Source organism: Lissotriton vulgaris, chromosome 11, assembly GCF_964263255.1.
Source record: "Lissotriton vulgaris chromosome 11, aLisVul1.2, whole genome shotgun sequence".
Taxonomy (NCBI): Eukaryota; Metazoa; Chordata; class Amphibia; order Caudata; family Salamandridae; genus Lissotriton; species Lissotriton vulgaris.
This window is the reverse complement of record NC_141699.1, coordinates 126,014,118-126,031,234: the sequence shown is the minus strand read 5'-3', so window position 1 is coordinate 126,031,234 and position 17,117 is coordinate 126,014,118. Positions and strand designations below refer to the sequence as shown.

The 17,117-nt window shown below is 42.1% G+C and overlaps 1 protein-coding gene and 1 pseudogene across 1 annotated transcript in view; one reads left to right on the top strand and one right to left on the bottom strand.

The window, feature by feature from the left end:
* TMEM233 (transmembrane protein 233) overlaps positions 1–17,117 on the top strand; it is a 200,576-nt gene that overhangs the window by 65,523 nt on the left and 117,936 nt on the right. The gene's annotated exons all lie outside the window — the stretch shown is intronic.
* LOC147679367 (uncharacterized) overlaps positions 1–17,117 on the bottom strand; it is a 54,565-nt pseudogene that overhangs the window by 19,981 nt on the left and 17,467 nt on the right.

Here is a 17,117-nt window from a genome sequence, read left to right as displayed (position 1 = left end):
CTGGAATGAATCGCCCGGCCCCACAGAGCAGCAGTCTCTCTCAGCGTGTCTCTGCAACCGGCAGTGTTTGCCGACACTCTTGGATTTTTATTTTTTTTAACACTGGTACGATGTCTCATGGTCTGCGGGCCGCCACGGAAGGCTTGCCGGGCCGCTGCCGGCCCGCGGGCCGTACTATGAGTACCCGTGCTTTAGAGCCTACCTTAGGGTTGATTTATAAGTAGTAAAATTGGAAGGTGTAGCCCTGGAATTTTTTTTAATTTGCAGGTTGAAATTGCAGTTTAAAACTGCACTACCGGTTGCAGTTATAGACCTGAGACATGTTTTGAGGAGCTACTTTAGTGGGTGGATCAATGAGTGCTGCAGCCAGTGCTTAATTTCATCTGGTGGTTGCTGGTGGGGGCTACTGGCACTCATGTTAGGGGACCAATACATACTTTAAAGTATCAAACATTTAGGAGAGCAAAAGAGAGGAAAAAACAGACAAAATGGAAAGACGGAGAAGAGAAAGATGGAAAAAATGCTACAAAAACAGAAAGCAGGAAATAAAAGAGCAGGGAGTGCCTGGTAGTGGATTAATGAGGCATGAGGTGGATTCAGGCCTATGCATCCTTGGTATTTGGCACTCTGACATTTAATTGCACCACCTGGGGGCTTCTGTGCAGAGCCCTGGTACTGGCACTCATCATTTTGCATGTTAAGCACTGTCTCCCCATTAGTAGCATTTAATTTACAGGCCCGGGGCACAGGTAGCACCATATATGTTATGTTATGTTATGTTATGTTAGTTTATTTTTCTAATGCGCACAGCTACCCAACCAAGGGTTTCCCAGCACAGGCCATAAAGAGACTCTAGAAATCTAAAATTAGAATTGTTGAGTGAACAGCCAAGTTTTTAATTGCTTGTGGAAATTGGAATACAGCTTCTCCTTCCGCATCACGTCAGGTAGAGAATTCCACAACGTTGGCCCAAGAAAAAAAAAGGATCGCCCTCCCATTCTTATTAATTTGATCCTGGGCACATCGAATTTCTCTTCTGAGGAGGAGCGAAGCAGGCGAGAAGGAAGGTAAGGGCGTACCAGATCTTGTAGGTATTTCGGAGCTGAGCTAATCCTAATTCTGAACATATAACACAGGGCTTTAAATTTAGGACGCTGTTCCACCCTGAGCCAGTGTAATTCTCTCCGGGCATTAACCGTACTGGACATTCTAGGAAGTCCAAGCAGCAATCTGGCAGCAGAGTTCTGCACCACCTGACGCTTGCGCAATACATCCCTGTTTGAAACCAGAAATAGGATGTTACCTTAGTCCAGGCGAGATGTTACGAATGGCTGGACTACCGTCCTTTGGGTATCGACAGGGAGCATCCAAATGATTTTTTTAACCATTTCAAGATGGTAAAACAGGTGGCTACACTTTGGACAGCCTGTTGTTTCATTGACAATGTATTGTCAATAATAAAGCCTAGATTGCGGACCTGAGAGGAAGGCGTTGGTAAAGGCCCCATTTCAGCTGGCCAATGTTGAGGGCCCCAATGTTCAGAATTTTTACTAAAAATAAGCACTTCCGTCTTATCTCCATTGAGCTTGAGCAAATTTAATTGCATCCACGATGCAATATTGCTCAAGCCCAATTGCAGAGCAGAAAGTCCCAATCTCTTATCAGCCGATAGAGAAAAGATGATTTGAGTATCATCGGCATATGAAAAAAGTGCCAATCCTGCTTCGTCAGCAATCACTGCCAGGGGTTGCACGTAGATATTAAAGAAGAGTGGACTGAAATTTGAGCCCTTTGGCACCTCAAGCAGGGATGTGTAGGACTTTGAGGTTGCCCTAGTGGAGAAGACTTGGAATGTTCGTTCTGATAAAAAGGAAGACAGCCAGCCAAGCGCCAATCCAGAGATGCCCAATGCCCGTAAAGACTTTACTAATACGGTGTGAGAAACCGTATCATATAATAGGGTCAAATTAGTAAATTAAATGTGTCAATCATGGGTGTTTTTTACCATTTGTAAGGGAGAGAGCACAAGCACTGGACAACTGGTTAACAGAGTCCGAATGCCCACAATAACAGGTTCAGCCAAAAGAGGATACTAAAGGGAAAAAGTCTGGGTAGTACCACACCAAAGGTGTCAGGTCTAACGTGGAAGGGGGGGGGCTCTGTCCGCCCCCAAACGGTGCTGCAGGTGCCAGGCTGTGCTTCTGCTCACTGCCCTGCCATGGTTTTACTGAGTGCAAATCTGCAAGCGTTGATATCAGGCATGATATATTCAGGTCTGGAAACACCTGGCCCAGTACTTCAGGACCAAGGTAATCCAAGGTTTGGAAACACCAGACCACATAGAATCACCTGGAGTTGTATTTCCCCTACGGATACTGCTCCAGGCAACTCATAATAAAGCCTGAACTCACTGGACCTAAAACATGCATTCTAATAACATTTCTGACACGTAACCAAAAATGTGTGATTGTGGGCATCTCAAATTGTAAATATGTTTAAGATCAAAAAAGGCATGTAAATATAAAAACATATTGAGTAGCGTGGTAGTTTGTTAGTGTCCCAATAACACATTGTTGTCACCCGCCTACTAACCACATTCTGTTTCTTAAACTTTGTTCCATCCAGACAACATGCATAAATGACTGCTGCCTGTGAAGAACTTTAAGTTTTAGGGGTTTCTGCTGACATAAAAACAGTTTTGAGGTTTTCTTCAGCTGACATAACACTCACATGGGTGCATTAACCCACAAAATACATTGGATCTTGTGACCTGCATCTTACATGGTGAATCTCCTTGGTTGTATAATTGGAACTGGAGCTTAGAAGCTGTAAGTAGCCATTTTCTATGGAATGTGCTCAGATCAACAATCTTGCCAAGGTTTCTGTTGGATGGATTTAAAGGACTACTGTTTACTTTTCAGAATACCATCCTTCTTCCTCCTGACACTCCTAACATCCTCAAACAATGATCCACTCACCACCCTTCACCACCACCTCCCAATACCTCCCACATCCGCACCAATAAATCCTCATACCATCTTTTTCATTCAGAAGTCATTGGGAAATCTCGAACTGGCACCTCCTAATTTCACAGTGAGATTGCAGTATGTGTGGAATGTCTCATGATGGAGAATCATATATTTTGACATAATAGAATACATAATTAGTTGCTATACATCAATGCAGCCCTGGGTGGCTTAGAAACCTGCATGCAACAGGAAGTTGTTGGATAATAAGAAGAGGTCATGCAGCAGCTCTGAAAACTGAGATCCTTGTCGACCAAGCACCTGAAGCCTAACATTTGTGTTACTGATTATACTAAGTCAACAACACGTAACAACTTTAAGACATTAACAGAAGCATTTAAAGAGAATGGCAACATCCACAGCTGTGCAACCAGAAAAGTCAAACAGATTTTGCAATGATGAAGTGTATGTCATTAGGACCACCCTCCAGCCCAAAGCGGCAGTAAAAATGTGGGTGTCTGGGTTGACCGCGCCTTGACTTGTGAAGCTCAGGCAACATCGATGGTAAGGGTTTGTTTTGGACTCCTTCATAGGCTGATAATAATAATAATAATAATCCACATTTTATAAAGCGCACAATCACCCTTAAGGGTCTCTAGGCGCTGTCGGGAAGATTAAGCAAGCTATTGCCCAGAGTCACATGGTGCTGGGCTAATCTGCTGCCGGTGCCGGGGGATCGAACCATGATCCCCAGATTCCGGAGTCAGTCGCCCTGGCCGCGGCGCCACACCTCTTCCCATTCTGGGATTTGTTGATTCACATACTCACCAGGTTGTTATCCAGTCTATTATACTTTCTAGGCTGGACTACTGCAATGCACTGTATCTAGGATCCAATGGACAGTGACCAAAAGACTGCAGCTGCCCAAAACGCTACGGCCTGGCTCTTATCTTCCCTTCCTAAGTTCTGCTCGGTTTCCAGCTTCTTCCACAGGCTGCACTGGCTCCCTGTAGAGAAGAGAATAAATTTCAAGGTTCTATACATTGCTCATGAAATTCTTACCTCTCAGGGGACCTCCATTCTTTCCAATCTGCTCCACCCATATGTCGTCTTGCGGACCCTGCACTCAACTAATCTTTAGCTAGCTTGTGTCCCCTGTGTCAAGAGAGAGAGAGCTGGAAGGCGCTCTTTCTGTCCTGCCCTTTGGAAAGCACTACCTTTATCCATTACATGAATTCAGAATCACTGGGCCTACAGAAGGGCCATGAAGACCTGGCTATTTTCTTTCTAACCCTCTGTATATCTTCTTATGCTGTCCCTCATAAGACTATCGCTGGGAGGCCACGTTGCTAGGGCAGCCATGCGCTTTACAAATACTTTAACATAACATACTCAACAATTCATTGTTCAATATGCAAAAGAGATATTCTCTATATGTCTGTTCTCTACATATACAAATGTATGTCCCCAATGGTGAAACCTAACCTTTAACTTACCGTATTGCTCCAAATATATCAATTGCACCATGGTGACCTGTTATCCTTTTTTCGATCACAATATTGCCAGGTCTGGTCTCTCTCTCTCTGCCCTATGTGGTGATGTAATGTCGCTGCTGTTAGTGGTGTTTATCCCTTTCACACTCCAACAGTGCCTCATCATCTGTGTTATGCTTCTTTTCTTGCTCTTCTATGTTGATTATTTGTTATCTCATGATATTACGTAATATTATGTGTCTTACATCTCATATTTGTATATTGTTCATGGGGGCCTCTCATCTGTTTTAGTGGTTAGTCCAGTCGGATTGTCGTCTAAACTTTCATGTGCTTCTCTACCCCAGTCCTCTGTATGTACAGATGAAGGTCCACCATGGCGAACTTTTTTAGTCGCTGCATTGCTCTAGATACGCAGACATAAGCCCACCATTGTGATCTGTTATCCTTTATTCACTGTATTGCTCAATACATGCAGATATGTGCCCCTCATGGTGACATAAAGGGGCTTATTTACAAGCCCATTGCGCCGCTGGTGCGTCACTTTTATTGAGGCACCGAAAGCGCAATGGGCTTCTTCATATTTACAAGGTCATGTAAATTCACCCAGCGTGACTTTTCATGGCCTTGTGAATATGTTTCCCTTTCACACATTACTCTGCATGAAAGGGGCGTTCCATGGGTGTTGCAGCGGCTGTTCCCACACAACATCCATGGAACGTGAAGCATTCCCAGATTTACAACATTTGGTAAACCTGAGAATCCGCGAGAATCCTACGCCTCCCCAAGTGAGGCATAAGGAGGCGCAACGAGGAGAAATACTTTTATTTCTCTTAGTTTCTTCCTCTTTCTTTGTGTGCTGCATTCTGCGGCACGCATAGCAAGAAGAAAATGCCTTTAATGATTGTTTTTGTGCAGGAAGGTGTCCCTTCCTGCACAAAAACTATCATCCCTTCAGTGCAGGCACCCTTGGAAAATGGGACAAGGGTATCTGCGCTGACACACGGCTGATGTTTGTGCTCCAGCGCAGGGGAGAAGGACAGGAATGCAATGTACCTCGTGGTGTATTTATGCCCGGCGGCGCAGTAGGAAGGCTTTCTGCGCCGCCGTGCGTCAAAGTATTGTAAATGAGGCCCATAACTTGTAACTCATTATATTGCATCATATATACTGACATATGTCCCCACAGTGACCCATCACCCTTTATTCACCCGGTTACTCTATATATACAGACACATGTCCACCACGGCGATCTATAATGTATAACTCACTGTACTGCTCGACCTAAACAGCTAAATGTCCACCATGGTGACCCATTATCCTTTATTGACTGTATTGCTCCCTAAGAGCACATATGCCCACCATGGTGACCTATAATCTTTAAACTTCTGTACATACAGACAGAACCCCACCGTGGTGACCTGTCATCCTCAGCTCACTGTCCTGCTACTTCAGCTCTGGCAGGTAGCAAGAGCCATCAATAACATCCCACTTTGGAGCAGTATTCCCTCGACACCCGAAAGGAATCTCTCTGCAGAACAGATCGATTTGTTTCCTCTCATTATGCACCATTAGCAGAAGGTGCGTCTGAAGAAGGGTTTATTTTGCTTCCGCTGTTGCCTGCCGAGTTTTAAGAAAATAGTCAATGCCTCACAAAATTATACACAGAGGAGCGAGAGATGCCCTGTGGTTATTTTCAAGATGAACTTACATATGCAAATCTGTTTTGAATGTTTTACAGCTTCGGTCCTTTTAGATAAATTTCCATGAAAATGTGCAATCATCATGACTCCTACCCCTGAACTGCTTTGGCAATTTTTCATGCAAACTGATAGGTGGGAGCCAATGTAATAGGGTGGGGGGGTTGGAGGGGGGTCTTAAAATTCGGTCTGGTTTTGCTGCAAGCAAAACTCCTCTTGTACATTTTGTTCTCTTTTACAACAAAGCATTTCCAGCCCGACTTGCACTAGACTTTGCAGGAAGGAATTCCTTGGTCCGACCTGGATTCTAATATTGTTTGATTCCAATCTATTGGATAGTTTTGAAATATCAGTATGTAAATGTTTATTGGTATCTAGGCTTAGCCTAAAGTTCAGAGGTGCATATTATCAAGAAAGCTCGATACATTTTCGCTGCTTTTATCGGCAGGAAACCGCCGATAAAACAGCGATAATGGGCTTGATAATATGCTCTATGGAATTCTTATCGAAGCCCATGTTGACCTGGGCTTCGATTGGAATTCCATAGAGCATATTATCAAGCCCATTATCGCCGCTTTATCGGCAGTTTCCTGCCGATAAAAGCAGCGAAAATGTATCGAGCTTTCTTGATAATATGCCCCAGAATTTCTACTCAAGTTCAGGCTCTCTTAATTGTCATTGGTTGGCTGATAAAAAAAAAGATTTTTGCCTAAGTAACAATTACCATATTCAGTTTGGGATGTAAGTGTAAAACATCAATGAAATACACCTCCAAAGGTTTTTGCATCTGTGTCTGGGGGCAGCTGACAGAGGTCCTAGAATTGATCCAGGGCTGGACCAACCCTCTTACCATTGGTAATCCGATGAACCTTTTCCGCCAACTAAGAGGCAAAAGGAGTTAGCATTAATCAAGCAATCAGATTGACCATGTAACCCATTTGGCTACACAAAAAAGACCAGGAATCAGTGACTAAAGTTAAAAGGGTGTATTACAAATTAGCAGTCAGGCTAAGCTATATAAATCTCAACACCATGCTGCAAAGATACAGAATGACAACAGGGTAGCCCAACCTTCTAAAGAAGTTCAGGTGCATCAGCAAAAGACCGACAAGAAGCTCAGTCACAGCAATACAGAAAAGCAACAGTAAGACTTGATGCTTGGAGAAACGCCTCTGGTCCTCTCGCCTAAACATGAGTCATATCTAAAGGCATCAAAAATCGGAGTTTAACTAATAAAGGCATTTAACTCTGAATGGATCTCAAAAAGTTGGGGAAATGCAGAAAATTGGGAAAAAGCAGGGAAGTGTGAGACGATGTCAGCATTTCAGAAGCTCGGTCAAGAGTCATCTAGGGATAAGGTAACAAGTTTTAGCCTAAGCCACTCTCAGCATAGAGTCAAATGGGTAAGCATACAGGTCTGCATCTCTCAAAATACAAAGCAAAGGGCTCTGACATTAGACAGTGTGAGCATCAATTATTACCACAAGAGTCTCCAAAGTAACACTCCTCTATGCTCATCATCAGGGGCTCCATTGTCCTTTCCAGTCTCACATTCAGGACTGCAGCATTGAGGAGTTCTCCAAGGCCAAACCTGGGAGCAATATTGTCCTTGAGTACCTGTGACTCCTCACAGCATTAATGAACAGAGTCTGTCAGTTAACGCTCTGGCTCGCCATGTTCCTTGTCTAGGTCTTTTCCTCTCGGGCTCTTTCTATCACTAGAACAGTGTAAGCAAAAAGAACCTCTGGAGGGACCTATATTTCTTTCAACATTGAATATATCCAAATGGTTAGTAAAAAAGATGCCAAAGGGAGATCCTATCATTCAAAATGCCCTCTGGTAGCAATTGATCCTATTGATCAGGAACACAGAATCACACATTTGTCACACAGTATCAATAAAGAATAAAGGACATACCTAACAACATAAACAACTAAGCAAAATTATTGAATGATAGGATTATCACCAAATGCATGTAAAAATGTTAATTTGCACAGTGATAATGAAATGTATTTATATATAAGAGTCTCTAAAAACTTTTTTTTTAAATGACAAAATAGTCTAATAAAAATTTTTCATGTTTGAATAATATTTCAAGGATCTCCCTTTGGCATATTTTTTACTAACCATTTGGATATATTCAATGTTGAAAGAAATATAGGTCCCTCCAGAGGTTCTGTCTTCTTTTTGCTTGGTTTGTCTCCCTCCTCTGGGCCTCAAAATATTTGGGAGAACTCTCTTTTCTCATATCACTAGAACAGTGTTACATCGATTCTCAAACTCATAAACCATGTGACCATACCTGCAAGAAAAAGACATGCTAGCAGAAAATGGAAATCAGTATTTTATGCAGAAAGAAATACGGGCGTAGTCATGGTAACTTAACATATTAAATCCATAGTGCACAATTATTTTGCGTGTGCACATACAACTACAAATGAACAGAGAATGTCAGTACTTTAGATTCATGTTACACTTTGCATAAAGGTGAAATAACTTTAAGTACATGGATATAAATGTGACTAAGCAATACATTATAAAAGCAAATATGAAAACATTAGTGCACACATTACATAAATTGTACTCGTTTTCTAAAGTAAGTACATTTAATAATGTGAACGTGTTTTTTTCAAGTCACTAAGGAGTATAATTAATTTTAATAAGGTTAAAGCACACAGAATATACAAGTCTCTACCTCAACAGTGAATGCACTCCAGTAATACGTCTTAGTGCAACACTTTACATTAATAATGATAGAGCACAAAGAGTACATGTGCTAAGTGCATATATATATTGCGCGTTTGTAACGTGTAAGGGTGGAGCCAAAATGGCGCTGCTCCAGAATGTATGACAATAGTGTCAACAGAGAGCCTGGTGTGTTTTCTAGATTGATCCAGGCCAATGGGCCGGGGGATCCCTGCCCTCCTGTAATCCAACCTGACTTCCATCTATGCGCCCAAATGTTACATAACCACTGGGGTGTGACAAGATGAAATTACTTGGTGGTGGATGATGGCTTGTCTAATTGTCCTGCTGGTGCGAGTTACTGTGTTACAGTGTTTCATGCACTACTTCTATATAGCACAACATTCACCATTTGCATCTAGACTTTGGTGCTGTTCGGAGCGGAAAAGCCTGGTGATGGATTGATCCAAAAGGAGAGTCCCCCTATGAGGGATTGGACATTGTGACCCACAGCCGTCCTGGAATTCGTGTTTTTGTATCCCTAGATGAACCGCGCTATCTATACTGAGAGCATCTGTCCATTGTACTTGATTCCGTGTTCACTTCTCCTCTTGTGTGAGACTTTCTAGGCAGTCCTGTGTTCCCACTCTCATTCTACATGTGCTCCCTGGCCATCAACACTATCATCTTAGGGGCTGGTTTTGTGGATTACTGCCAATCGAATGCAAAATTGATGCTTACAATGCAATTAAAACTTGTCATTGGCGTGTGATATAGGTGGCTGTGCCTTCACAATTGTGAAGTTAGCATATCTGTTGTTGAGTGGGGCAAAGGGATGCTGGTATTGAGAGTTACCACACATAATGCGAAAAGACTGGTCCAGAGAAGGTACTTTCTTACTAGCTCTGTTGTAAGCATCAAGAGAGCTGACAAGGAATGTCAGCTTCTACCGCACCCTCCAATCATAAGTCCTTCCCCTTCCTGTCCCCACTAGATTGCATTGACCAGGCATTGACCATGCCATTCTGACTTCGTTTGAGCACGTACTGTGCCCATTCCTATATAAATACATAGACTAGATATAGGTCACTTCTTTGTATGGCACATAATATTCCATAAGACCTTACCCAACCTCATTCTTGGGAATGCGGTGATCCTTGAGTTTTGAATGAAGTTATGGAATGGTTTTGTGCAGTGTGTGCTTGGTCTATTGTATTTGTTTCTATCCCCAGTGTTGGTGTGTTTGCACAAATATTCATCAAGACTACCACCAGGTCCATCCTACACCCTGTACTTATTCAGTACATTTACCAGCAGAGTCTTCAGCTGGAAAGCTGGAAAGAAATAGAGTAGATGGCTGCCATTTGAAAACTCCTTCATTTCCCTCCGAGTCAGGCTTGTGTGATATTAAGGTTCGAAGAAGGAACAGGGAGAGGTCCTTTTCAGGGTGTTTTATGCACGCCTTGTGACTTTTCGCTCTCGGACACTATGTCCGAAGCTGTCAACGCTTTAGTTTCATCCTGGGCTACTGGTGAGTGACCAGCTGTCTAGGCCCATCAAGGTCAGTGGATATGTTGGAACCAAGTTACGATGGAATACACATTCTAGGGCGCACCAATATTACTATTCCACTACAGGATTTCTGGGAAACAGATGCTGGTAACAGTAAGATACCCTTCTCAAAGCCATGGGACATACACACGCATGCGCACACACACACACAGGTACTTTACCTCACATCAGTCCTGAGCCTTTTCTCAGTGGCAGAGACTCTACGAAATCAGAATCCAGTGCTCCTGAAGTGACAAACACTGGACCTCCTGGAGTTAAAGAGAGAGGTAGGACTGTTTTTCAAAGAGCAAGGGGGGGGAGAAAGAAAATTTGACAAGGCAGGGCAGGTGCATTTGAATAAACATGTTCATATTATGATAAATAGGTCAAATGTCAAGAACAGAGAAGCTATCATAGATCTGAAGTGGAAGAATGGGCATTGAAGACATTATTAATTTTGGTGTCTGTGAAGAACTGGCTAGCATCTTCCAAAAACATCATAGAACTGAAGTCAGGTGCTGCACCCCAGGTACAGATGATCGAAGGTGGTTAGTCCAGAAGGATTGAGAGAAAGCCATCACCTGGATTTGACGAGCAAATTGGATTCAGGCAAATGATTTCTTCTAGAGTTCCGTTTTCGGGAGGGTTCTTAATATCCATAGCTGCCAAGGTTTCAGATTGCTGTGTGACATGTTCATAATTTCACTGAAATTATGAGGGACATTTCAATGACTATGAGTCAATCCTTCTCAAGAGCAAAAGTCATGCAATGAAGATGAGGGAAACTTATAAATATCCCACATTACAGCCATTTAAGCAACAAGAAACTCCAAGAAGATCTTGAAACTGCTGCAGAGCACAAGAAATGGAAGGGCACTAAGCTAGTGCCCCTGTAACCTAATCGTACTGTAAACAAATGCACTACCATGATATTAAACAAGTATTTCAGAAACAGTACTTTATTAAAGTTCTGAGCACATATGCAGACACATGCACACTTAAATACAAAAATACTTACTGGATGCAACAGATTGTTATTTGCATTATGAAATAAACAATATACAGTTGAAGTCCATATGTACATAATGTCTAGACCAAGCACAACACCTGTCCAACTTGACAAACCTTGAAATAAGAGTAAACACTAAAACCAGCGCGAACAGCCCAGTCAGATCATTCACAGTGTCCAGTATCAGAGGCTGACAGTAACACGTTCCTTACACTAACCTGTATCAGGGTTATGGGCACTTACATCTGAAACCAAATTAACACACAGGCTAAGATGGTATTATGTGCCTCCATGCAACTTATTCTAACCCCATGTCACAGTTCTTGCCTTCTTTTTCATGATTTCAGATGTAGAATATTTATAACACATTTCACCTTGAGGCCTATTCACTTAAAACATTAAAATAGAAGACATTGTCCTATCACATGATAAGCTGGGGCGAAATTTGGTTTTATTCCTAGTTATCCTTGAGAACACCCTTTCTTCATCAACATTGCTGTGTGGCAACATAAAGATACGTTTGGATACTTTAGATAGAAGGAAAAATCTGCCTCTCTGAGTGCCAAAAACAGTAGTTTCTGTGACAAGGGAATGCCAAATGAGAACCATCTTGTGAGAGACAACCTCACCAGTACCACAGTTTATTTTAATAGCAGCCCTTTCTCTTGCATTTTTTTATGTGACCCATAGTCGGTGACTTGGTAATTTGCAAATTATTGCTCTAAGCAAACTAGGTCCTGCTCTGTAAACTTGAGGTAAGTCGCAAACCATTCTACCAAGAATAGCACACCATCAAAACAATGCTTTTGTTTCTCCAAAAAGTTAAAGACCTGTGCATGCTTAAGCACATTGTCATTAACCGGAAGGACTTTTAAAGCATACTTTACTCCATTCTGGTGAAAGCTGCGCACTGCTTCATAGAAAGCTTTCTGGGTTCCTGGATCAATGTCCCCGCTTTCTAGCATGTTTCTTAACATTCCACGGACAATAATGCCAACATACAGACTTGATTCTGGGATCTGGCATTCTTCTGATGTTAAATCAGGTAAACTGGCATCTGGGCTCCCCTTGAATGACAGTACGACAGCTACATGAAACACTCAAGAGCACAACAATTAGTTTGATCATGGCATCATACAGGAGGTGAATGACTTTGAAGCAAAAGGTTAAAATTAACAAAAGCAGGTACCACAGCCTGAAGAAATAGATATTAGACCTCAGACATAGGGTTCTTAAAGCTCTGAACAAGTCTCCTTGGCTGGCCTTGCTAGTTCTGTCACTGTCTGGTGTTGATAGAAACTATGATCGCAGAGCAGCAAACTGAAGAATCAGTCTATCCAAACATGTAGACATTCCTAACCACCTCACAGAAATACATTTTAGCATCCAGACGTAATCAGAATCAACAAATTGGCAGAATTCAGCAAACACATTCTTACATTTTGAAGAATAGTCAAACCAGAAGTAGACATCTGCAAGCAAGTCTTCTATATCAAAATGTTTCAAGTTAGAACAGAAGGCAGAAGCTGCATGGGATGCTGCATTATGAACCAATTCAAAGACAGTACTCTAGTTTTAACACAGTTATGCTTTCCCATATTAACTGAGGCACTATCTATATCAAAGCCAATACAATATTGTAATGCATTGCCATAACATTGGATACTGCAGTAAATATACCTGCAGCTGTACTTTCCTTGCTTAAATTTGCAGCATACCAACCCCTGCTTCATATCAAAAATAAATACAGTAATGGGTTAATTTTTTTAATGCCTTGATCATTGCTATGATCAACACACAGAGTAAAAGCTGAAGATGTCATATCAGCCACTAAGTCAACCAACAACTCTGGGACAGTGACGACATAATTTAATACACACAGGTTGCTTTTGTTCTAGTGCAAGCATACCCCTGCACAATTTTAGTGTCGGGAAATATGTCCTTATGAGATGGCCCAAACGATCATAAGCAGCAAAGGGTACAGTGTGCTCTGACAAAAATCCTATGAATTTTATTTCCGCCTCTCTGGCAAGGAAATCTTCACTGGAATTCTTCTTTGACATACAGCCTGAGATGCACTTCATTTTAATCTTTGTGCCCTGAAGAGATGTATGAACTTTCCTGCTAATATGACATTTAAGATCAAACTCCCCAGGCCGCTGTAGTACAACACAAGAAGTCTGCGCTATGGATTATGACATTTGTTGAGGGCTGACTAGACACTTTTAGGAAAGTACACCAAGCAATTGAGCATATTGGGACCTCCAGTCCACTGACGTGAAATAGAGAAGCCGAGTTCATCATAGTGTAGCACGCACACAGGAACACACAATGTGTGAGAGTCTTTATTAAATTTTACCGATTTGGTATTTTAGAATCGGTAAATGCTATGTAGCTAAAAAATCGGTAAAAATTACCAAATGGGAATTACCGAATCGATAAATACCGATTCGGTAAAATAGGGAAAGCTTCAAGGGTGGCAGGGTGTCACATTGACACCCTGTTGCACCCCTGAATAGTGGTTGTGTGCACATGTGGCACACATACATGCCCTATGGGCATGTTTGCTGTCACATGGCACAGTTGAAAATGCACAGATTTGCATTTTCAAAGGTACTCGTTATTTACCACGTACTAATAGTTAGTGATAAATGACGAATCCTTAAAGCACATGAGCACTCTTTAAAGTGCTTCCTACATGTCATTTACTGATTCGGTAAATACCGACTGGGTAAATGATGATTCGGTAAATACAGAATCTGTAAATACCGATTCGTTATTTACCGAATCCTCCCCTACATCACAATTGGCTCAATACAGGTCAGTAAACCTGAAATTTACAGAATTTCGGGTTTAGCGACCGGTAATGGGCCACCTACATCTGGCCCTTAGTCTCCTAAATACCTGATGCACATAGTAGAAAATATACACTCTCTTCATATAATGAAAGGAAAACAAACATGTAAAAACAGTTGGCATTGTGGTGGTTTGAGTCTTAAAACATACGAGTTAACTCAAAACTAAGCCTGGGCGGAGTACGCGGAGTTCCCCTAAGCGAAACTCCGCAGTGCAAAAAAATCTCTGCTGTGTCGTTGATTTCCCTCGCTCACTCTTTCCAACTTGACGTTGATGAACGCAAATGATGAAAAATCTCTCTGGGAGGTGGATTTTCCTCGCTCGGACTGCCCACACTTGATGTTGATGAGCGCGAACAAGGAGAAAAACTTAGCAGAGCGGAGTTTTTCAGAACTCTGCGAGCTCCACGTAACACGGAGTGCGGAAAACTCTGCAAACTCCTTGAGTGGAGTGGAGTTCACCACCCAAACTTACTCAAAACTAATAACACAAAACCAGTGGCAGCATGGAATAGAAAAAAGAACATACCTCAGATAGTTCTGATATGAAGGCCTAGTGCCCTCCACCATTTACGGTCCCAGTGTTTTACCCACTTGAAGGGATGTTGTGGGTAGAGAGGCTACCAGTTTATTATTTAGAAAAAAATGATTTCCAGGGCCCTCCCTCGTCAGGAGGCCACTGCAGCTTCACCACCCATTTCCCCTGCCAGCTCTGCCAATCGCAGTACCAACACAACTACTAACAGTCACACTCTTTCACGTATGACAATTCAGACTATTCCATGCCCCCAAAGCTATGACAATGGTTTGGGTGGCAGGTATTAGTCTTTTTTTTAACATACATTGAATTAATAAACTGTTGGCGTGCGCATCTGTAAATTAGACAGACATTGCCACCATGTGGCAAACTTTCATAATTGCTAGTGCTAAAAATTAAGTGCTGGTCTGAGCACCAGAAGCCACAGGCTCAAATTAAGCACCAGAGGCTACACCAAGGTTCCTGGTTGGAAAAATTCATAATGACTTAAATTTGATCCTTGCTTTATGGTACTGAGCCAAGAAAGTGCTTTCATGGGTGGTTTGACAAATGTGCAAAGTCCATTTACACCTTGGAGGCTTTGTTTTTGAAGAAGTGAAGATTATTAACCGGCTTGTTGGGAGGCCTTTACTGATCATATTACGTAGCCTCGGTGCTCCATGGCCAAGCAAATTGCTAGCTCACTTGAATTGGCGGTTTGAAGGTGAGGAAGAATTATCCAGAGCTTGGACAATTGAATTGTAGCGAGACTTTGAAGGTGAATGGCTGTCCGCATCAATGCTGGTTCCCATTTTTTTGACCTTCTTTGGGTTTCTCATCTTCTTTAGGGCTAGCTTTTTGGGGACTGATGTGATGTTGTGGTAAATGGTCATAATTGCATAGCATAGTTCGTTGATGGGTATCACTGTGGCTACAGCCTCTTTGTATTCTTTGATAAAATCTAACTCATTGACAGCTTTACTAAGTCTACTGGATTTAGGTGCTTGTTCAGTTCTAAGATTATAGTGTGGGTGGTGACACAGATTTAGGACATATTGAGAGATAAATATGATCTGTCCATATTTGAGATTGGATGTAATATATTGCATTGTTTGATGCATTGCCAAATATGAGCTGGTAGTTCCCGGTGCTCTGCACAAGCATCTAATTGGTGGCACCGGCACTTAATTGTCATAACCTGCACTCATGACAGCTGCACTTATAACAGCTGCCACATGTAATTCAATATACATTAAAAACAACTAATACCTGGACAACAAGCCATTCTTACAGCGTTTGGCGGCCTCGTACAGTCTGAATTGTCAAGTTGCAGCTGTGTAATGGTTAGTAGTTGTGTAAGTGCATTAGCAATGTGTGGTGCAAACTGCAGTGGCCTCCTGACGAGGGTCCGGCACTTATGTTTTTTTTTACAAATTAAGCCCTGGTTTGATGCAGTATTTGACAATGAGATCAAGTGCATATCCTGCTTTACTTTTGTAGCCACTAACAACTTGACTGAGTCCAGGTGTATTCATATTATTGATTAGGCCTAATAAATGTCTCTTGTCATGCTTGTATACTAATATGTTGAAGTCACTGATCAGTAAGGCTTCAGATTTAGGGTTTACAAGTGTCGGGTCAGTTGAAGTAATTCTCAAGCAATTTTTAGTTGTATCCTGACGATTTGCATATAGTTGTGACAACTGCATAGCTATTTGAGGTCATTGTGCATTTTGTTACCAAACATTGCAATAATGAATAGTTTGGGGTGGGTTTTCCAGTTCAGCACATTTCAGGTGAGCAAATAAAGTGCGCCCATCCTTTTATAGTCTCTTTGTTTTATGAATCATTTAAACACAGTGTGGGTAAGATCTCTAAAAATTGGAAACAATCTGTCATTGAGCCAAGTCCCAGTGAATTTAGGTAAGTGTTCATCACTGTTGGAAATTAGGGCCTCATTACAATGGTGGTAAGACCGCCACCGACAGCTTGTCTCATCGCCATCGTAATGCATGTTTTCCGCCCACCCCATTAGGATGGCGGGCAGAGAGGAGGCGGATGGAGAAACCGACCGCCACGGATGCGACAGGCTAAAGGAGCCTGTCAGAGGCCACTCCGATACCTACAATGATGGTGCCTGCCAGGCACTGCCGTAGGGATTATTATTTCTGCTGTCATACACAGACTTCTATTTCTGGGACTAGGGGCAGATGTACATAGACTTCCGTTTGTGTTTACCTAATAGTGAATCTTTGCGATTCGCTATTAGGGAATCACGAACAGCTCTGTACAACAGTGTATTTTACATTCATTGTGATTCCTAGTAGGTCGCACATTGACCTGC